General features: G+C 48.0%; 1 protein-coding gene across 1 annotated transcript in view; it reads left to right on the top strand.

The window, feature by feature from the left end:
* LOC138521260 (histo-blood group ABO system transferase 1-like) overlaps positions 1–23,112 on the top strand; it is a 210,725-nt gene that overhangs the window by 110,978 nt on the left and 76,635 nt on the right. The window lies entirely within an intron of this gene.

Below are 23,112 nucleotides of genomic sequence, written 5' to 3' on the forward strand. Positions count from 1 at the left end.
TTCTAGGAGACAGGAGTCAATCCCAGAAAATGGAGTTTAAAGTGGGAGGTCTAAAAAGACAACCCTTTGCCACTGCACTAAAGGTGCTGTGTGACACACTGTAAAAATGCCTATGGAGTGGGTTTGTTTGTTTGTTTGTTTGTTTTATTTCTAATGCGCTCCAGACCCGTGGGTAGAAGGGCGCAACAGGTAGGATAATGCGAAGCTTACAAAGTTACAAATTATACAAAATACAATAATATTATACAAATTATACAAGATACAGCAATAATATACAAATTATACAAGACCGGAGTCGTAAAAGTCAGTGAATTGCACAAGAGATGGTGCAGGTAACATATCATAATTCAGCAGGAAAACAGGGACCAGTGTGGTGCCTGGGAATAGCGTGGACCGGTGACTAGTGGTCGTTGGAGATAAAATGTTGGATGGCGTTCCTTCTAAATAGTGGGTAAAGTTGATCTGCTCTTAAGTTGTTAGGTAATAGAGTCCAAGTTTTAGCAGCCTTCACAGGGAAGCTATTGCCACCAATCGTGGTTAGTTTAAATCTAGGTACTACTAGACAGTTGGTGTTGGTAGCTCTGGTTGGTCTGATAGAGGTTGTTCTCTGTATTTTGTTCATGAGGTAGCTTGGGGCGGCATTTTTGAGAGCTTTGTGTGTCAAGGAGATCGTTTTTAATTGTATTTTGTGGTTTGTGGATAGCCATTTGTATTGCCGTCTGGTGGCGGAAATGTGTGCTCTTTTATTTATGCCAAGCGCTGCTCGCGTTATTTTGGAGCGTTTGTAGTTTCTGGATGGTTGATTTATTAGCACCACTGTAGAGGGCATTACAGTAGTCAATCCTGGAGAGAATAAGTGCTCTGGCCAGCTATTGTTAGAAAGGAAGGGTTTACCTGCTCTTATAAGTTTGCAGGTATAGGCGGTGGAGGAAGCCAAAGATTTAAGCTGTTTATTAAATGAAAGTGTGGAATCCAAGTAGAAACCAAGGGTTTTTACTTCCTTGGAGACCCTAATAGTATTTCCATCGATATTAAAGGATGAGAATTCCTGGCCTAGTTTTTTGGTATTTATGTGTGTTCCCAGGAATATCAGCTCTGTCTTGTCGTCGTTCAAGCACAAGCATGTGTGGCCATCCATGCTTGAACAACGAGATATACCCTGTTCACCAACTCCGAGTCCTTCCTATGATCCCCGGAAAGTGGGAGGAGAATCTGTGTATCATCTGCATAGTTAGTGTAGGTGATACCCAGAAGGTCCAAATCGTCGAACAAGGGTTTGGTGAAGATATTGTATAGGGTTGGTGAGACACAGGAACCTTGGGGAACGCCACACAATATGGGGGTAGGGTCAGCAGCAGCCGATGGGGAAAATACTCTCATTGTTCTTTCGCTGAGGAAAGATTCTAACCACTTGATGGCCTCAGAAGAGAAGTGGGCAGCAGAGTCCAGGTGCCTGCAAAGGACCTTATGATCGACCAAGTCGAATGCGGCTGAGAGATCAAGTAAGAGCAGGAGTGCTGTTCCCCCTCCATCCCTCAGCTCATCGATTTGCGTCTTTAAATCGATTAGGGCGGTTTCCGTTCTGTGTAATGGGCGGAAGCCAGATTGTCTAGCTCCTAGGAGCTTGTGCAGGTCAAGGTGTTTTTGTATCTGGATATAGGCGGCTTTAGCCAATATTTTAAGGAGGAATGGCACAGTGGTAATGGGGCGATAGTTGGTCGGGATGAGTGGGGGATGAGTGGGTCTAAGGTCTGTTTTTTGAGAAGTGGGAGCACCCAGGAGTGTTTTAAATTAGCTGGGATAGCACCTGATGTGAAAGAGGCATTGTTTAATTTTGAAATGAATGGTGAGAGGTCTCTGGCCGCATCTTTTATTAACTGTGCTGGGCAGATGTCACCCTTACAATTGGACGGTTTGAGTGAGAGAATTATTTTTTCTACTTCTAGTGGAGAGGTTTTGGAGAAGTGAAATTTGTTGTTTGCCTCACTATGAGTTGAGGTATTAGGGGAATGCATGCTGTAGATTGAGCATATCTTTTTTTTGTTGTATTTTGGTTTGGAGTGTGTTAATTTTGTTTGCTAGCGCATTTTGGATGTCTGCGCACCAAGTCTTGTCCTTGGTAACTAAGTCTGGTGTGGCTATTGGTGACTCTAATTCTTTCAGTATGGAGAAGAGTTCTCTCATGCTAGAGTTTGAGTTAGTGATCCGTTCATCATAGGAATTCTTTTTGGCGAGGTGCACTTCTTTTTTGAAGTGTGAGGAAATGGAGGTTAGTTTTGCTTTATTTTCGATTGAAGGGCATAGTCTCTAGGAGTTTTCACTTTTTCTTTTTAGAAGTCATAAGTCTCTTAATTGGGGCGTGAACCATTTGTTAAGGTGCGCTTTGGGTTTACTTTTTCTGAGTTTGAGCGGGGCAATTTTGTTCAGTGTATTGAGCATAATCTTATTATATTCTTGGACTAGCGTACTAGGGTCTAGATTGTCAGGTAGAGCGTTTAGCGTAGGTAGGATAGCAGGGATGACTTTTTCCACTGTAATACTTTTTTTATTTCTAGTAAGACATGGGGGTGCTAGCAGTGAGACCGTAGGAGAGGGTCTGACTGTAGATAGGTTAAAGGCCACAAGTGAGTGATCTGTCCATGATTGAGGAGAGATGGAGGTGATGGAGACTGTGCAGTTGTAGTCCGCTATCCAGTCCAGTATTCTCCCTTTAGCATGAGTGGGTTTGTTGACTTTCTGAGACAGGCCTGAGGCGTTGATGATATTGGCTATATCTAAGGCTTGTTTGTCCATAGGATCATTAAAGCCAAGGTTAAACTCTCCTAATAATAGACGCTGGGAGGTAGGTTTAAGGTTGTTGGTGATTAGACTATACAAGTCCTCCTCAAAGGTGCAGAGAGGACCTGGGGGTCTATATATTAGGTGGATTGTGAGAGTTTGTATGTTGTTTATCTGGAATTTAACCGAGATATTTTCACAGGATTGTAGGATTTGAGGAGAAGATGTTCTGAGAGAGAGGCTCAATTTAGAGATAATGGCGATTCCACAACCTCATGAGCCGTCCCTATCTTGTCTTGTTATGGTATAGCCTTCTGGAATGGCTAGCATTAGCGATGGGCCAGCTGCATTGTGTAGCCAGGTCTCGGTTACTGCCAGGAAATCCAGATTATTTTCTGTAATAAGGTCGGCTATGTCGAGGGCATGTGCGACAAGGGATCTCACATTGAGGAGTGCTCCTCTGAGTACTAGTGTCTCTTTAAACATGTTAGCTTGGCTGGGGGAAGTTAAGTTGGTGTCTATGAACTTGTACTTTTGTCTTTTAATTTTAGTGGCATTTGTTATTACAGTCTGGTGAGGTTTTTGTGGGTAGTTTGTTTTTAGGTTAGTTGGTGGTATGGTTCTTCTCGGTAGTTCATATAGCTGTGTGAGTCTTGTGCGGAGTTTAAGATTTCTGTCTAGTAAGGTGCATGGGAGGAAGGTGATGGTTTCACCTCTGGTGCTAATGTTATTCGGTAGAGAGGACAAAAATGTACAACACACAGCAGAACACGTGTAAGAGTGGGAACAAAAGGCTCACATGCTTACCAGATAGACAAATTAAACCCTACAAATCCAGCAAAGCTACTGAGGGACTGACAGGTAAGAGAAGTTAGCCATTCTGAAGAATTCTCCCTAACACCCCTGCCCCCCAGACTAAGGGACAGTAGGATTTAATCCACTCCTGGATGAATCTCTTCACTCTACTAGGTCAAACATCCTAGAGGCCATTAGCATTTTGGTGGCGACATCCTGTCCTGTGCTCAATGGTGAAATCAAACCCTTGCAGGCAGATTGACCATCTTAGTAGTTTTGGGTTTTCCCCTTTCATTTGCATTAACCATCTCAAGGGTTGGTGGTCTGTCTGAATCACAAAAGTAGATCCATACAAGTATGGTCTAAACTTCTTCAGAGACCACAGAATAGCAAAGCATTCATGCTCAATGGTTGCCCACCTTATTTCTGGTTCATTCAGCTGCCTGCTGATGAAGCAAATGGGGTGCTCCCTACCTTTCTCATCCAGTTGATTACGGACTGCACCTATACTTGGAGGCATATGTCTGCACAATGAAGGGTTGGTGATAATCAGGAGCTCTTAGGACTGGAGCTTGACAAAGGGCTTTCTTCACGTTTTCACTCTTCATTCCATCTGACCTTCTTAGGGAATTTTGGAGAGGAGACTATATGCAAGAGAGAAGCTATGGTCCCATAGTTCTCTATGAAGTTCGTGTAGTACCCATTGAGACCTAGTAAGGCTCTCACCTGGGTTTGAGTAGTAGGGTTGGCACAGTTTTGTACAGCTTGTATTTTGCTAGGCAATGGCCTTATTTCACCTCCTCCTACCTCATGACCAAGGTAGACCACTTTGCTCTGACCAATTTGACATTCACTTGCCTTTATGGTCAGCGGGACCTGCTCAAGAGCCTGCAATACATATCCTAAGGGGTCAACATGTTCTTTCCAAGTAGGGCTGAACACTGCAATGTCATCCAAGTATGCTATGCAGAAGTCCTCCATCCCATTCAGAACTTGATTAACCATCCTTTGAAACGTAGCAGGTACATTCTTTAATCCAAAAGGCATAACCTTACACTGGTAGAGGCCTGCTGGGGTTGAAAATGCAGTTTTCTCCTTGCCATGGTCTGTCAGGGCTATTTGCCAATAGCCTGACATAAGATCAAATGTACTGAGGTACTTGACTGCACCAAGTTTATCCACCAGTTCATCTGTCCTTGGTAAAGGATGGGCATCAGTCTTTGTGACTGCATTTAGAGCTCTATAGTCCACACAGAATATTAACTCCTTGGATCCTGCCTTTGGTACTAGAACAACTGGACTAGACCATGGACTTGTAGGTGGCTCTATAACCCCGGGATCAAGCAGCTTGTTTACCTCCTCCTTTACATGGGTCCTTACATGGTCTGACATCTGTCACCACTGCTTTTCACAGGTAAACAGTCACCAGTTAGAATCTCATGCCGGCCCTAAGGGGTCAAGCCTGGTGATAGTGAAAACAGGGAGGCAAACTTATTTAACAGAAACGTGCACTCCTCCTGTTGTTCAGATGTCAGATTAGAAGAGAGATTAACTCCTATTTTCTCATCTAAAGGCTGGCCTCTGAGTAGGTCGGGTAGAGGTTCACATCCTCCTCCTCCTCTTGAGCTGAAGCTAGAAGCAAAGTCCACACTTCTGTTCTCGAGACATAGGCCTTCAAACAGTTGGTGTGAAATACTCTGGGAGCCTCCTTAGTTCTGCCTAAATCCACCATATAGTTTACCTCTCCACGTTTTCCTACAACTTTGAAGGGTCCTATCCACTTGTCCTGCAAGTCCCTCTGCCTTGTTGGCACCATAACTAGCACAAGCTGGTCTTGAGTGAACTCAACCATTTTAGCCTTCTGGTCATGCCAATGTTTGACCAGAGCCTGACCTTCTTTCAAGTTATCATTAGCTTCTGCATCATGTGCAACATTCTTCTCTGGAGACCTATCACATAGTCAGTCATTCTGACTGGCTTGGGGGAAAGAGCACTCTCCAACCCCTCCTTAATCAGGGCCCAAAGGCCCTCTGACTGGATGGCCATAAAGAAGTTCAAAGGGACTATATCCAACTCCCTCCTGAGGGACTTCCCTATAAGCAAAGAGAAGGCATGTCAGTAGAAGGTCCCACTTTATTTTAAGGGGTTCTTCTAAAGCACCAATCATGCTCTTCATAGTACGATTAAATCTTTCAACCAGTCCATTGGTTTGTGGATGGTAGGCTGTAGAGAACTTGTAAGTGACACCACAGTTTTTCCACAGGGCTTGCATGTAGTGGGACATAAAATTGGACGCCCTGTCGGATATCACTTCCTTGGGAAACTACTCAGGTAAAAATACCAAGTAGAGCCTTAGCCACAGCCTGAGCTGTAACAGTTCTCATAGGTATCACCTCAGGATATCTAGTAGCATGGTCTACTACAACCAGGATAAACCTGTTTCCTGAAGATGTGGGAGGGTCAAGGGGACCAACAAGGAACTCCCACCACTGGGAGAGGCACCAATGGTGCCACATTCTTGGGTCCACTCTTGCCAGAGGTTTGGCAAATGTGACAGCTCCTACAGAATTTGCCAACTTCTGCACCCATTTTAGGCCAGTAGAAATATAAGAAGAGTCTTTCCTTGGTCTTTTTGAAACTCAAGTGACCAGCCAAAGGTATCTCATGGGCCAACTGTAGGAACTGGAGTCTGTTTTCTAGGGGCACTACAAGTCTTTTGCAGTCCCCAGGGATAGACTCAGTCGGTTCACTGTAGAAGAAGCCATCTTCCCAATGCAACCTGTGCTTCCCAGGCTCTTGCCCATCGAGATGAGTAGCTGCTTGTAGTCGAAGGCCTTCAAGAGTAGGACACTTCCTTTGTCCTCTGCTCAAGTCTGCCCTGTTGGGTCCACCTTCTGCCAGTAAAGACTGCAGCTCAGGATGGTCAGCAGGATCCAGATCTCAAACTAGAGTAAGGTCCTCTTCCAGATCTGATTCTTCAGTAGCTGGATCAACCACACAGGGTTGTACATCACACCCAATCTCAGCTGGTGGAGGAGTCACAGGGGTGACTTTGGACAATCTTGGGAATGTCCTGGTTGGTAGCACATGTGATGCTGGAAATGTGTCGGAGTGGCAGGGCCTCCATATCCTTGTTCTTTACTGCCTTTTATCGTGTGTTCTGTCATGTTTTCCATGCAGGAGTTCATGTGGGACTCCTGGCGGTGTAGCTCTCTCTTTTGGTTTTGGTGAACAGACCCATGGGATACCTTTATGGCACCAATGGGTAGGGGTACAACCCGGTGCCCCTAGTGTATGTTTTTGGGTGGCCCACAGAGCAGGGTATGGGCTGGTGGCAGCTCCATGCTGAATTTGACAGGTGTTTTGAGTATCCTCCATTTTGGGATACCCAGGCCCTGCCATTGGAATAAGTTGATTTCTGATAGGAAACAAGATGTCCCCTGTGGCCTCTTGATTTCTATTGCCTGTTACCTTGTTTTCCCAAAGTCCTGGGAAGCCCTGACTCTGTCCCTTCCCCTTGACCGGCTGTTGGGTGGAAGTTCCATATATGGTGTTGTTGTGAAGTCCAGACTGGCTGGAGCCTTCCCAATGACTGTATGTTGTGGGTACACCCTGTGGGTGGGACATGGGTAAATGGAGTGTGTGGCGAATACGCATTCTGTGTTGTGGGTGTCTAGTATCTGGTGTTTGACACAATGACTGAGACAGCACTGCCGAAACTGGTATGAATGCAGTGTGGACTGTTGAATGGCTGTATACTTTGCCCAATACACATAACTTGTTGTGATTGTCTGGAGAGAAGTGAATGGCTTGAATGCACTATGCACCTGATTGGCTGCCTGCCTGCCTGCATGAATGCCCTTCTGACCGATTGGTTGCTTGAGTGTGACCAAGCAGAATGAATGGGAGATCAACTAGTATATCTGGGGGCCTCTCACTGCTAGAATTTGTGTTCAGAAGCTGAAGTCACTAGGAAGAGTAACTGGAGTAACTGAAGCTTGACCTTGAAGCCCTGCTGGAAGAGAAGAATTGCTGTTGCTCTCCTTCATCAATCTGAAAGCTGCTGTGTCTCCAAGAACTGACCCAGAGAGGACCTGGTAAGGTGCCCTCTTCCCGAGCTACGAGGGACCATCGTGCACCAGCTGATCTTTACCAAAGCTCCCTGGTAGACAGACCTACGACAGGCTGCCGACCGGAGACGGGGACTGCCCCGGAATCCCAAAGAGAAGCGCCCGGACTGTTGTCTGCCACTGTCGACGACCGCCGTCGACGACCGGAGCCGCTGTGCTCCCATTTGCCTAAGAACTTTCGAATCCAAGCACGCTCTCATCCGCATCATCGCTGCTGTATCCCGCTGGAGAAGGCCTGACCGTCGACGCGGCGAGGAGTAACCGCTGGTGGGTTTCCCAAAGACCACAGAGACGCCGACGACTTGACGCCCTTGCTGGGCCACAGCTCTTCATACTCTTTGCGGTCCAGAACTATCGTCATTGAGGTGCCCCGCATGCCTCATCCTTGCAGGAAGTCTACGCTCCGTCGCCGACGAGCACCGCTAGGAACGAAGCTACCACTTCATCGCCGTTGTTCATCCTGTTCTCCGTCGGATGTGCGACGACCCGTGACTCCTGCCTCAAAGGGAGGACACTCAAAAAGGGCCGTCGATTCCCCGACGAGGAATGCTACAATGCCAGGTACTTTGGGGTTGCAGAACTATTGGGAAGTCTATTGTGAACAATATATGGACTGGGCTTGTTATATATCTTTATTCTACAGGTTGCCCAGGTGGGGGGATCTCCATACAGAACTGTGTCTAGGTAACGAGGCCAGTATTCTGCCAATTGCTCACCAACTGCTTTCCTCTTATATCTATTGTTGGTTTCCTTTACAAACTGATTTGTGTGACATTTAAACGTACAGTTGATGCACTTTAAAGAGATCTAATAGTGATTGTGGTACCACGTAGAACTGTATATATTTACCATTATAGATAACTGAGTACAATGTGAGTTATCGTGATATTGTACATAACCATGAATATTAATTATATAAAGACTGTGTTTTAAATAATACAGTGTGCGGACATTCCTTTGTGGGTGCTTGGGTACTACACTGTACTTAAGAATCAGCCCACATCACCTTCCTGAGAAGCTAGACTTTGATTGCTCGTCCATTGCTACCACAATAGAGAATCTTGGCTGGGGTCCTCTGTGCCTTTCCTCTACCATATAGAGAGCAGGAGTACAGACACCCCCTCCAGTCTTTACACTGGTGTCAGCAGTGGGATGCTTATGGTTTTAAGACTCAGTGTATAACCGTGCCTCTTACAAGGATATCTGCACTTTGTTAAATTAAGGTTTAGTTGTGTACAATATAACTGCATCACAAGCAATGGAATCTATTGCGAATGGTAAATTGACTCGGATGAGCTTAGAGGCTCTCCAGAGTGCTTGTGAAACCAGGGAGTTAGACTTTGTGGATAAGTCTAGGGCTGAGCTGATAGCTGCCCCAGTGGACTACCAGACTGATTGTGAAACTATTGAAGGGGGGGATACAAACAATGAGGAATGCCACCATTCCTACTGCCTCTGTTCCGAACCCCAGCAATTCCTTGGAACTTGAGTTATTAAGGATGAAATTGGCCTTTGAATATCGCAAGTTGGAAATAGATGCTGAGCTTAAGAAAGAGGAGTTGGCACAGCAAGTGGAACTCAAGAAAAGGGATCTTGAACTCAAAGACAAGGACACTGAATGTCAGCAAATCCAGTTAGAGAAAGTTCGAGTGGAGACTTCAGCTAAACGAGTTGAGAGTGTCAGGTCCCCAGCAACCAAGTTTATGAAAGATTTGGTTGGTGTGTATGCAGAGTGTTCTGATATCCTCCAAAGGATTGAAGTGTTTGAAATGGCTTGTGCAATTCATGATGTTGAAAAGAGAGATTGGGCTAAGTGTTTGTTAAGCAGAGTGCCTCAGACTGGATATGACGGTATTCTGAAACAGAGTGTGGAACAAAGGAGTCAGTATGAGTGCATGAAGTCTGCTTTAATTGCCAAGTTTGGCAAGACACCGACCCAATACCTTAAACGGTTCAGGGATTTTAATAAATGAGAGAATATGTCTTGGATTTACTGGGTGAGTGCTGCGCACATGAACATGATGGGGTGGATTGATGGTTACAAAGTGAAAATGTTTGTGGAATTGTCCCACCTCTTGTTTTTTGAGCATTTTTCGGAATCCTGTTCACCAGAGCTGCGACAGTGTGTTGCTGACCAGAACATTTTGTACGCCTTTCAGCTGGCTAGGTTGGCTGACAAGTGGGTCTCCCACCGGGTGTCCCCTAAGGACTCCAGTGGGAAGGATAAGGATAAAGAAAAGGGGACCTCTCAGAAAGCTGAGGAGTCCCGAAGCAATCACAGTCGGGTAAACCAAAACCTTCCTCTCCTAAGACCCAAAAACCTAGTGGGGATAAGTCTGTTGTGGGTGGGAGTAAGAGTAGTGGTCTGCCTGCTGCAAAGCAGGATCCCAGCGGTTCCAGTACCGTACCCCGTACTCCCGGCACTTGTTGGGATTGTGGGGCTCTGGATCACCGAAGGGGTGACCTCAAGTGTAAGGGTAAGGCACTTGGAGAACAGGCTGTCAGCCTGACCTACCTTACACCGTACCTGAGGTGGAGGCCACTGTCCTCCCCTCCTCTACTGGGATCACCTTTGGTGCTCCCATAGAGATTTCCTTATTGTCCCTTGGGGCCTGGGACCAGTACGCAGAAGTACTGGCGACTATCCCACAGAACACTCATAGGTTTTTGAGAAGTGTCCTCTTGAATGGCCAGCCTTCTACTGGTTTCAGAGACACTGGGGCAAGCATGACTGGTGGACAGGACCCTGCTCAAGCCAGAGGACTATGTAGGTGCTCCTCTGAGAACCACCAGGTTAGCTGGTGGGCCTCCCAAACTATTGCCTGTAGCCTTAGTCAACATTACGATTGGAGACAAGACAGCAAAGCTTCCGGTCCTGGTTCAGGACAACATGCCTGCGAACATTTTGCTAGGAAACGATTTGGTCAAGTTGGGGATGATCACGGATGGTCTACCCATGGCTGCTGTGGCGGTCACCCGATCGCAGGTCACACAGGGTCCGGCTGCGAGCCCGGTGCCCTCACCGATGGGGAAACCCAAGGCACGAAGGAAATGGAAGAGTAGGAAACTCTCAAGGGCATGCTAGGCGCTTTGGAAGATCCCTAAGGAGGAAATGGGATCTCCTCCTGCCATGCCTGCTGTTTGCTTACAGAGAGGTGCCTCAAGAGGGTGTTGGTTTCAGCCCCTTTGAGTTACTCTTTGGACATCCCGTGAGGGGGGTGCCTTGCCTTGATCAGAGAATGTTTGGAAGCCACCCCTCCAGGTCCCGCCAAGCAAGTAGGGTACTGTGTGAGGCCTCAAACGGAGGATGACACAGATGATGGGTCAGGCAACAGCGAATCTCAAGGCCAGCCAGGAAACGATTGTTAGGAAACGATTTGGTCAAGTTGGGGATGATCACGGATGGTCTACCCATGGCTCCTGTGGCGGTCACCTGATCGCAGGTCACACAGGGTCCGGCTGCGAGCCCGGTGCCCTCGCCGACGTGGAAACCCAAGGCACGAAGGAAACGGAAGAGTAGGAAGGCCACCTCTGTGGAGGGAGCCCCTGCTCTTTCTGCTGTTCCGACAGCACCCATTGGGATCCAGGCTCCGGACGGGCTGGATCCAGTGGTAAACCTCGTCTCAACTCCTGTGGGAGAAGAGCCAGAAGACTCTCCTGTGGGAGAGGTTCTCAACCCAGAGGATCATCCCGACCTTCAATGCTTGTTAGCTGAAGGGGGACACTCCCGGGTAGACTTCTGTAAGTGACAGAGAGAGTGCCATTTTCTCGAGGGTCTGAGGAAACAGGCCCTGTCCCAGGCACAAGGAGAAATGACTAGGACATTCCGGATTTATTGGGAGGGTGAGCTCCTTGTTAGTGAGCCCACTAAGCCTGAACCTGGTGCCCTCAAGAGGTTGGTGGTAACCCAGGTTTACAGGCCCTTCCTGCTGCAGTTGGTGCATGAGGTGCCCTTAGCTGGTCATCTTGGTACCAAGAAGACTAAGCAGAGGCTCTCTGCCCATTTCTACTGGCCTCGGATGGGAGTAGAAGTGGAGTCCCACTGCAGGACCTGCCCAACTTGTCAGTTGTCTGGCAAGACTGGAGGCAGTGTCCTTGCCCCACTGCAGCCATTGCCAGTGGTTGGCACACCGTTTGAGAGGGTGGGCATCGACATTGTCGGTACCTTTGACCCTCCCACTTCAGCTGGACATTGGTTCATCCTGGTCTTGGTTGATCATGCCACCAGGTACCCTGAGGCTTTACCCCTTCGGACTGTTACTGCCAAGGTGGTTGCTAGGGCCCTCCTGGGCATTTTCACCCATATTGGATTCCCTAAGGAGGTTGTCTCTGGCAGAGGATCCAACTTCATGTCTAGCTACATGAAAACCATGTGGAAAGAGTGCGGGGTAAGCTACAAGTTCTCCACCTCTTACCATCCCCAGACCAATGGTCTGGTTGAGAGGTTTAATAAAACTCTCAAGGGCATGCTAGGCGCTTTGGAAGATCCCTAAGGAGGAAATGGGATCTCCTCTGCCATGCCTGCTGTTTGCTTACAGAGAGGTGCCTCAAGAGGGTGTTGGTTTCAGCCCCTTTGAGTTACTCTTTGGACATCCCGTGAGGGGGGCCCTTGCCTTGATCTGAGAAGGTTTGGAAGCCACCCCTCCAGGTCCCACCCAGCAAGTGGGGGACTATGTGTTAGGCCTCAAACAGAGGATGACACAGATGATGGATCAGGCAACAGCGAATCTCAAGGTCAGCCAGGAATTGAACAAGTACTGGCATGATCTTAAAGCATCGCAAGTGGATTGGACTCTGGGACAGGAGGTCCTTGTGATGGAGCCTACCAAGCCTCGAGCTTTGGCTGATAAATGGACTGGACCCTTCAGGATAATCTCCAAGATGGGCGAGGTCAATTATCTGGTTGACATGAGAGTCCCTGGGGTAGCCCCTCAAGTATTCCATGTTAACAGGCTCAAGCCTTTACACAGGCGAGCAGACGTCTCATGTCTCTTGCTAGCTTTAGAGCAAGAAGAGGATGAGAGTGAGCCCCTTCCTGATTTGCTGCATAGCAACCCTCAGGATGGCTCAGTGGAGGAAGTGCATCTCTCTCCCGATCTGACGACCGAGCAGCAGAAGGCCTGCAGGTCCTTGCTCCGGCAGTATGCTTCTCTGTTTTCACTGACACCAGGCTTTACACCGTGGTGTAGGCACGAGATTGACACTGGTGACAGTGTGCCTGTCAAAAGCAGGTGCTACCGTATGTCAGGTACAGTTAAGAACCACATCCAGGCTGAGGTCGCTAAGATGTTGGATCTGGGTGTTATTGAACCCTCAACCAGTCCCTGGTTCAGTCCAGTTGTCCTTGTCCCCGGGGCAAGTTCCGCGGCAGGAACCAAGGATTGGAGGTTCTGTGTGGACTACCGAGGAGCCAATGCCGTCACCAAAACTGACGCGCACCCATTGCCCAGGGCTGATGAGCTTGTGGACACCATAGGAGCAGCCAAATTTGTGAGCACCTTTGACCTTACCTCAGGTTATTGGCAAATAGCTCTGACGTACCATGCCAAGGAAAAGACGGCCTTCTCAACACCTGAGGGATTCTACCAGTTTAGGGTCATGCCTTTTGGGTTGAAGAATGCCCCTGCCACCTTCCAGAGATTGGTCAATCATGCGCTCAGTGGGCTGGAAGCCTTTTGTGTGGCTTACTTAGATGACATTGCTGTCTACAGTTCAACCTGGGAAGAGCATTTGGCAGATCTGGATAAGGTGTTGCAGGCCTTGAAAAGGGCTAACCTCACTATCAAGGCCACCAAGTGCCAGATAGCTCAGGGAAAGTCACGTATCTTGGTCATGAGGTAGGAGGGGGTCAAATCCAACCTCTCCCCAGTAAAGTACAAGATGTACATGACTGGGAGACTCCCACTACTCAAACCCAGGTGAGAGCCTTTTGGGGCCTCACTGGGTATTATTGCAATTATTTTGTGGCAGACTATGGAACCATAGCTGCACCCCTGACAGCTCTGACTTCACCCAAACAGCCTAGGAAGGTTAATTGGACTGAAGACGGACAGAGGGCCTTTGATGGCTTGAAAGTCTGTGTAGGGCACCCGTATTGTGTGCGCCTGATTACAGCAAGCCCTTTATCGTTCAAACTGACGCCTGCAACACTGGAATTGGAGCTGTCTTGTCCCAGTTAGATGAAAAAGGGAGGGAACATCCTATCATATTCATCAGTAGACAACTCAAGGGTAGAGAACTTAGGTGGGCTATTGTTGAAAAGGAATGTTTTAGCATAGTTTGGAGCCTTAGGCATTTTAGGCCCTACCTTACGGGGTCTACCTTCAAGGTCAAAACAGATCATAAGCCCCTGAAGTGGCTTATGCAGATGAAGGGTGAGAACCCGAAACTGCTCAGGTGGTCCCTTAGCCTGTAAGGGCTAGACTTCACCATAGAGCATAGACCAGGGAAGAGTCACGATAATGCAGATGGCTTTTCTAGAAGGTATGTTGACCGTCTGGATGAGGGTGTCTATCCCGTGGGAGATTAGGCACCCTAACCTCAGTCTGGGGGGGGGACTGTGATGCTGGAAATGCATCAGAGGGACAGGGCCTCTGTATCCTTGTCCTTTACTGCCTTTTATCGTGTGTTCTGTCATGTTTTCCGTGCAGAAGTTCATGTGGGACTCCTGGCGGTGCAGCTCTCTCTTTTGGTTTTGGTGAAAAGACCCATGGGATACCTTTATGGCACCCATGGGTAGGGGTACAACCCTGTGCCCCTAGTGTATGTTTTTGGGCACCTGTGTGTGGCCCACAGAGCAGGGTATGGGCTGGTGGCAGCTCCATGCTGAATTTGACAGGTGTTCTGTGTATCCTCCATTTTGGGATACCCAGGCCCTGCCATTGGAATCAGTTGATTCCTGATAGGAAACAAGATGGCTCCTGTGGCCTCTTGCTTTCTATTGCCTGTTACCTTGTTTTCCCAAAGTCCTGGGAAGCCCTGACTCTGTCCCTTCCCCCTGACCAGCTGTTGGGTGGAAGTTCCATATATGGTGTTGTTGTGAAGTCCAGGCCAGACTGGCTGGAGCCTTCCCAATGACTGTATGTTGTGGGTACACCCTGTGGGTGGGACCTGGGTGAATGGAGTGTGTGACGAATACGCATTCTGTGTTGTGGGTGTCTAGTACCTGTTGTTTGACAAAATGGCCCTCATTCCGAGTTTGGTGGTAGTCATGGCACTATTTGCGCCATGACTGCCACCAATAACGGGTGGCAGTCCAACCTTGGCGGGACCGGTAAGTCCCCATTGCACCAACCATTCCCCATTCCCCTTGAGCCCCCATTTGGGGGTCGTAGTGACCCCCAAACATAGACTCCATACCCTGGGACTGACTACTGTCTCCCAGGGCAGGTAAAGTCCCCATTGACTTTACTAGTCAAATCCTATGAACTACACCAGTACAACTCATCTTACTATGAAGGTACTGGACGGGGTTAATAGTTTTTCCCCTATGTTCATTTTCGAGAGTGCGCCCTACAGTACCTCTCTCAAAAGTTTCTGGCTGGTGGCAGTGGTTACTACCATGAATATTCGACCACGAATATTTCTCTATGGGATTTTCCCATTGTTCGAGGCTACCACTTTTTCTGACAGCTTCTAACATACCGCCGGTGCATTTTAATATTAACTTTGCTCCGGTAGGTTTTATTTGCCAGAACTTAAAAATAACTTCTTTCTCATCCTTTCTCTACAATCCTAACCCAGGTCCGGGATCCTTTGTTCGTCCGTTTGGCGGGCTTCTGCCCAGAAGCTCTCCTTCCGGCGCCACTGCGTCTGGGGTGGGTCCATTGAGTGGGAGGGGGAGTAGGACCCCTGGACAGGGTTGCCTCAGCAACCCATGTCGCACTCTATCCTAATAGGCTGGAGGGTCTCCCGCCAAGATGGCCACTCCACTGTGTGAATGACAGCTAGGCTGTATGAATGGGGATTTTTTTGCATAAAGACGTTACCACTGGAACTAAGAAGCTGAAGAGGCGAGACAAAGACATCTGCAACAACTGAACCACCGGTGAAGGCCTGCTGCAGCGTCTCACCACTTCTTCTCCACACGACGAGAGAAGATCTTCATCTGTAAGAGCCTTCTTCCCTTGAGGTGGTGGGGCCAACCAGTTTGCCAATTGCCTTCCTGGACCTGCCTTGGTCGAATCTCCCATACCTTGTACTCGGAGGCCGGATAGCCAGGCACCAGTCCACCCGGACCGCGATTTAAAGGAGCGTATCTTTTATTTGTCAGGCAGCAGCGCGGCTGGTTTCATCCCTGGGTTGTGCAGTAACTCGAACCTTCCTCCACGACGACGCTGCCTATGAGTTCATTCAAAATTGGATGGCCTCTCACCTACTCTGTCTCAACGATGATAAAACTGAAATCCTCATTGTCTGCTCAACCTCCACACTTCGCAACATTGATCCAGCTTACAAGGAATTCATCATCCATGGGAACCGCATCACCACCTCTACTGCTGCCAAAACTATGGCCGTCTGCCTGGATGCCAACCTCAATCTCTCACATCATGTGACCTCAATCGCCTCAGCAGCGGCTTACACAGCCATACTGCTTCATGCCAGCAGGCCCTTCCTCTCCACTCCCAACTGCCTAACAATAGCAAGAGCCATCACTGTAGCCAAGCTCGACTATTGTAAAGCCTTATTTACAGGTACCTCTGAACGCAACCTGAACAAACTCCAGACGATCCAGAATAATGCCCTCTGAGCAGCATCGGCCTCTGCAATTCGGACAATATCTCGGAAGCCAGGAGAGCTGCTCACTGGTTGCCCATCCGGCAAAGGATAACATTCAAAACATTGTCCCTGATCCACCAATGCCTCTCCAACACTGCCCGACGTACCTATCACAATGCATAGAGAAATACGCCCTGCCCATCCCCTGAGATCGTCAAACTCTCACCTCCTGAAGACCCCCAAATTCAACTGCCTCTGAGCAGGGGGCAAGAACTTCCCGGGCATGGCGAGCGAACTTTGGAACAATCTTCCACTAGCTCTCAGGGAACAACAGGCCTACTGGACCTTCCGCAGAAACTTAAAGACGTGGCTGTTCAACGGACTGTATTCATCCTAAGACTATTGCATCCCCACTGCTTTGCCCCCCTTCTTTTCGCTCCTTTTTTTAATGTAACAAGTAACTTTATTCCTTTGTACCTCTACTTCGTGATGTAACAAGTAACTATGTACCCGAATGTAACCAGCGCTGAGATACGCATAAATAAATAAATAAATAATGTTGCGCAATCAATTCCACATTTCTCTGCCTGGGTGAGGGAACTTCCCAAATCCTTGCTGTGGTTCCAATATATGTTAGGCGTCAACCTCCAGGGACCGTCCCAATTGACCGCCCACCCACCCACAGATTGCCATAAGGGTTGAGTGCATTTCTATGAGGTTGAGATATAAACTAAGTTGCTTGGCCTGTCAGCTCTAGCAAGATTTTAAAGAATTTGCAAGGCCTGTTTTGGTCTCCACTTCCATCTCCTTCATTTTCTGTATTTTTGGTTTCTGGCTTTTAGTCCCCTCTGATCTCCATGTTTTACAATCTCTTCTATCTGAGCCTTACAATCAGCCTCTTGAAGTATCTTGGGAGCAGGCACGTCTTCTCAGGTAGGGCTCCCATGCTGCAGTCCCCAACTGGTAATCCTGGGACCCCAAGGTCCCTGCCAGCTCTACATTCCATTCTCTCACTCACCATTCGACAAGCAATTGCAAACACACAGATAAGATACAGATCACTACACAGCTGCCTTCCTAATAGGAAACAAACCAGAATAATAATCCCACTCTAAGAAAGGCTTACTCTCACGAAACACAAAACAGACAAGACAGGAAATAAACATGTCGAGAAACTAAACACCCTTTTACCACGACCTGCCACGTCACAGCCTTAGGTCTGCCACACCCGAGAACATAACGTCCACAAGAGGACAAATGTGTCCCTAAAGGGCACCACCTACGTCTAACATCTGCAACCTTCCAAATACAAAAATCTTGCTCCTTCCGCCTGGGTCTGCCACCCCCTGGCCTAGGACTGCCACTCCTAGTACACCCTCACACCATAGCAAAGACTCCAACGCCGCTACTAAGAACAACCACTTTCGCATTCCGACTTCCTGTCAAATCACCCACAAAACAGACAAGCCAATCAACCAAACAAACTAGCATGCACGACTGTGACAACCACGACCGCTAAAACACTAATGCCTAACACACCTGAAGCACGCTTAACCCACCTAAAACATCCAGCACCACCTCCTGTCCTGAAAGGGAAACAAAAAGGCAGAAAAATTATAGGAATCGATAAACTAGACAATGAACACACAAAACAAATTGAACCACAAAAGAGTGGTGCGCCATAGTGCACACGAACAGAGGTAGGCCACACCATCTGCCTGTGTAATGCAGGAAACGTAACTACGAAATATAGGGCGCTAGTCCATTACACAAATATGGGATAGCTACTCCCATAAATGTGCCTCCAGATAGTAAGAATTGAACATAATAGTCATACTCAAAACATCTCTCATAGGTTCTCTTTATCATTTCAAATCTCCATGTAAAAACTTGCTCTCGAATGCCTCCTACTTCCAAGGCTACCAGTGCCACAATGGGCCGCTAAAAAAAAGAATTCCCTTAATTTCCTGAGGAATCAGTGGTTTCCAAGCCACATCTGGTATCTCTAACAACTACACCAAAGGTGCATTTTGGCCCAATAATCCACACATTATTAGTTAAACAACTGCACGTCGTGTGCTTGGCTGCCAAATCCATTCCTCAATTAAAACTCTAGCTAGATGGAGGACTACTTCTCCCACTCATGGCGCAACTAAGTGTTTAAACCTCCACTTACTGAAACTTAAACTCCAATACACCACTGTATGCACCCTATGTGCATCTACTTCACAATTTATAAAGCGCCTATACCACTACATACTCTCAACGTGCTAAACACCTAGTGCTCACTCACACTAATCACTGCCCTACATAGTGCTCACTCGCACTAATCACTGTCATACATAGTGCTCACTCACACTAATCACAGTCATACATCTAGTACACATTCACACTACATTACAAATATGAATTATCACCACCACACCCATTGCTGCATTGAACATATCGTAGGCCTATGTTGAAAGATAACCACTTAAAATGCATTTTACAAATTCTCACTAGCAGTGGTGATCAGTCACTGCCAAGTGGACATCAACCTCAGCATGACATAAGCATTGTGAAACATGAAGCCTGGAACATGTACGTTTCAAGCACATGATGACATTTTTCTTTAAATATCTCCATTAGGGTTATCTACGCATTAACGTGAATACATCTAGAGCTTTACTAAGCACTCTAACATTTCACCCATCACCATTGCACACAAGCAATACTACAGTCACCTCTAAAAATATACACAATAGTGTCCTAAATAGCAATATAGACTAACAGGGTAATTCATGGAATAAATGTGCACCGAAAAGGGGAGCGCAAGCGTGAAAATCGCAGCACACGCATGCTAAAGCCGCGCACGCAGCCCTTTGTCGATTCATGGAATGCGCTACGCGTGTAAACCCTGGGATGTGCACGAAATCCGTGGGTGGCACACGCGGGCACACACGTCACCAAACGCCGTGCGCGTCGCGCACAAAGCGCACAATGTGTAGCGCACACAAGAAAAGTGGGCGGAACACGGGGCATAACACGCGGAATGGGGAACAACGCGTGAAAATGTGGGCATTACTGGGGAAGTACGGGAGGTAAATGCTTGCAATGCCTACATGCGCGCTAACAACACGTATTCATGGAATCGAACAGGGGAAACCCGTGCGCCAAAAAAGACACGCTAATCTGGAAACACGTATGCCATCAGGAAGCAGGCGTAAGCGGCCCACGCAGCATAAAAGTGCTTGCAAACAACAAACAAGCACATACGCTACGATGAATATACCGTTCCTCGCAGCCATGGTTGTGGGACACCACAGGAGGAGGAGGATAGCCAGGCCCCTTTTTTACCCAGGACCAGCCTTTTTGGGATGCCTGATGACCAGGTCTATGGGTGGTACAGGTTTCCACCACTAATAATCCTAGAACTGGTCAGAGAGTGGGAGGATGACCTCACATCACCCACCCTGTGCTCCCAAGCACTGAGCCCCTTGGAAAAGGTGCTCAATGTACTGCACTTCTTGGCAACTGGGTCATTTCAGCGGACAAGTGCTATAGTTGGGGGTGTCTCACAGGCCATGCATTCACGCTGCCTACACCAGGTGTTGGCGATCATGACTGCACGCCCCTCAGTCCGCAGGCACATATACATGCCCAGAATACCTGCAGAAAGGCAGGCAGTCGTCCAGGACTTTTTACAGGGTGGCACACCTCCCCAAAGTGCTAGGTGTCATTTATTGCACCCATTTGGCTCTATGTTCTCTCAGGGCCACTGAGCACATCTATCGAAACCGCAAGCACTGGCATTCCATCAACGTGCAGGTTGTATGTGATACCAAGGGAATCACCTCAGTATATGCCAACTATCCGGGGTCCAGCCATGATAGTTTCATATTCTGAATGTCACTCCTAAACCGGGACCTGGAAGCTGGGAGGTATGGCGACACATGGCTAATTGGTGAGTATAAATGCCTCTGCACATGCATGCATGTCAGACACTGAGAAATGGGAAAACTCCACTAATGACAACCATTATCACCTCCCCAGGGGACAGTGCCTACCCTCTGAGCACCGACATGATGACGCCAATACGGAACCCCACCACACCACCCGAGGTAAGATACAACACAGCCCATATTGCACCCAAGGGCATAGTGGAGCGCACATTCGGAGTGCTGAATTCACACTTTCGCTCCCTTGACCACTCTGGTGGGCAGCTGCTATATGCACCCCCAGTAGCGTACAGGATCATAGTGGCAGCATGTGTCCTGCACAACGTTGCAACCTGGCGGGGCGTGCCGGTGGACATGGTGGTGCCCCCACATCCCCAACCACATGCATGGCCGCTGCGCATGGGAGGTGAAAGGGCACATGGTGAGGCAGCTCGTACCCACCTTGTGGCAAATTTATTCACCTAAAATCCCACCTCTGCGGAGTGCACTCAGGCCTGGCACATACCAGCTGACAATTTATGATGATGACAAAAGGGACAATCAACTGTCACAACCATACCACCCTGAGATTGTTTACCTGGAAGTGCTACATTGTGTGCATCCCTAGCTACTTAAACACACCCAATGCTGTGTCAGTAAAAGGCACACATTCATGCAGCATGAATGTCTACCCCCTTGCAAAACACTACAACCAAATAGTGGCATGTCACCCAACCCCTCCCTAACCCCATCTCAGCTACCCAGCACACCATGGCATGGCATGCGATGTGAAAGCAACCAAATTAATGCACATCACATGACACAAGTGTCACAAAGTGCACCGTCCCAAATGGAAACAGGCCACAGACAATTGCCTCTCACTAATGAAAAAAAAAACAGCACACATGAACAAATACTTACCAGCAAGACAAAACATCCGTACAGGATCCAACAGTGGCAACATATGACAGTAAAAAATGAAAGTAGTGCAAGTTTCACAACCTGACAAAGGCAGCACATCAACCCCTTCCAACTGCAGTGTGTTGCTGGTAGGCAAATATGGCAGTGTACTGCATACAACATGAACTGCATCTGCAATGGAGACAGGCTTGTTAAGACATGAAGAAGCTACACGTATATATGCAAAAATTCCTCTATGTAAATCCATATACAAATCCACCATGCAGTGGAGAAATGAACAACAATCCCCACTAGGGATGTATATACAGTTTGGACTACAGACTGCCCACACAATTTATGGGAGCCCAATGCCTCTGTGTAAGTTACTGTCACTTGGTCACACCCTTTGCGAGCCCTTGGAAAGGGGAAGCAGGAGGCGTGTGTGTGTCAGGAACCCAAGTTTCTAACCCAAAGACAGGACAAGCCTGCATGTGCCCAGCTGGAATGCACAGTGGATGCCTCGGGGGGCCACACAAAGCAACACACTGTAACATGAATTCACAATCTGAATGAAAATGGTTATGAACAAAAAAGTAAATGCAAATTAAATAAAGAAAAAGTAAATGTAAAGTAAACCAAATCAATTAAATAATAAAGTAAAAATCAGAATCCAAATGAAATAAAAATAAATGTATGAAAATTAAAATAACAAATTTAAAATAAAATGAAAATAATAAATAGAAAAAAGAAGATGAAATAAAGATAACAAATGAATTAAATACCAATTCAATTTTGCAATTCGGAATGAACTATGAAAAAACCAAAAGAAAAACAAAAATCAAAAATGCCCATGTGTGGACCAGGGAGGGGGTCCACTCAGGAGGGATGAGGTACAGGGTGCACCCCAACACCCACATGCGTGGATGTTGAGAAAAAAAAACAAAAAACCCTCCATGGGCTCATGGTCCACGCAAAGCCCTGGCATGCTCCTCCATGGCAACAAGCATGCAGATCTGAAAGGTTTGGTTCTGCAGGATGATGTTACGGAGATCCCCATGCAGCACCTCACGGTTAGCACGCATTTCTGCCTGCAAGGCCTCGCGTGATGCCTGGATCTCCTCACGGGTTGCCTGGAGCTCAGCTGAGAGTGTGCGTGTTAGCTGCTCTAGCTGCTGTTCTGACCTTGTACTCTGGGACACCTCAAGTGCACCCAGAGTATCTCTGACGGACCTGTGTTCTAACCTCAGGGCATCCCTGTGGGCCCGTGACTCTGCAGATATGGCTGTGCACAGAGTCTCCAGTCCAGCCCGTCGGTTCCTGTTGGATGCCAACATGTCCTCCCTGTGTGAGCGGCAACTGGACTCTGTTGCCTGCTGCTGGAGCTCCACCTGCCTTTCAGGGGGGAGAATGGAAGTGGCCACCCTATCCCTATCCACGGCCTGAGCCATCCTCTCACACGATGACCCCTGTTGTGCTGCAATAATGTACATGGAGTTCTCCCACACAGTATTGCCTGGTGATGCATGGCCACCGCGTTGGCGGGCACCACACCTGTTTGGGGCAAGGTGATGTGCACCTTGCTGTGCTGGCACTGCCTGAGGCTGCAGGACTGCATTCCTCCTTTGATCTGCTGGCCCAGGAACAGGAGCAGATATTGTGGAGTGTGACCGTGCATCCGTAACCGCCACAGGCGGACTTTCCAACACTGAATGCCCGATAGAGGGGTCTACCCCCAGTGCAGGTGGGTTGGACAGAACAGCATTCCTGCAGAAACACTCACCTGCGACGGGACATATGTCTCAATGTCAGATTCAGCACCTGATTCATAGAGGTCTCCGGAGGTGTACCCAGAGACACCCGTGGACAGGATGGTC

Source organism: Ambystoma mexicanum, chromosome 1q (genome assembly GCF_040938575.1).
Source record: "Ambystoma mexicanum isolate Mex_15411 chromosome 1q, UKY_AmexF1_1, whole genome shotgun sequence".
NCBI lineage: Eukaryota > Metazoa > Chordata > Amphibia > Caudata > Ambystomatidae > Ambystoma > Ambystoma mexicanum.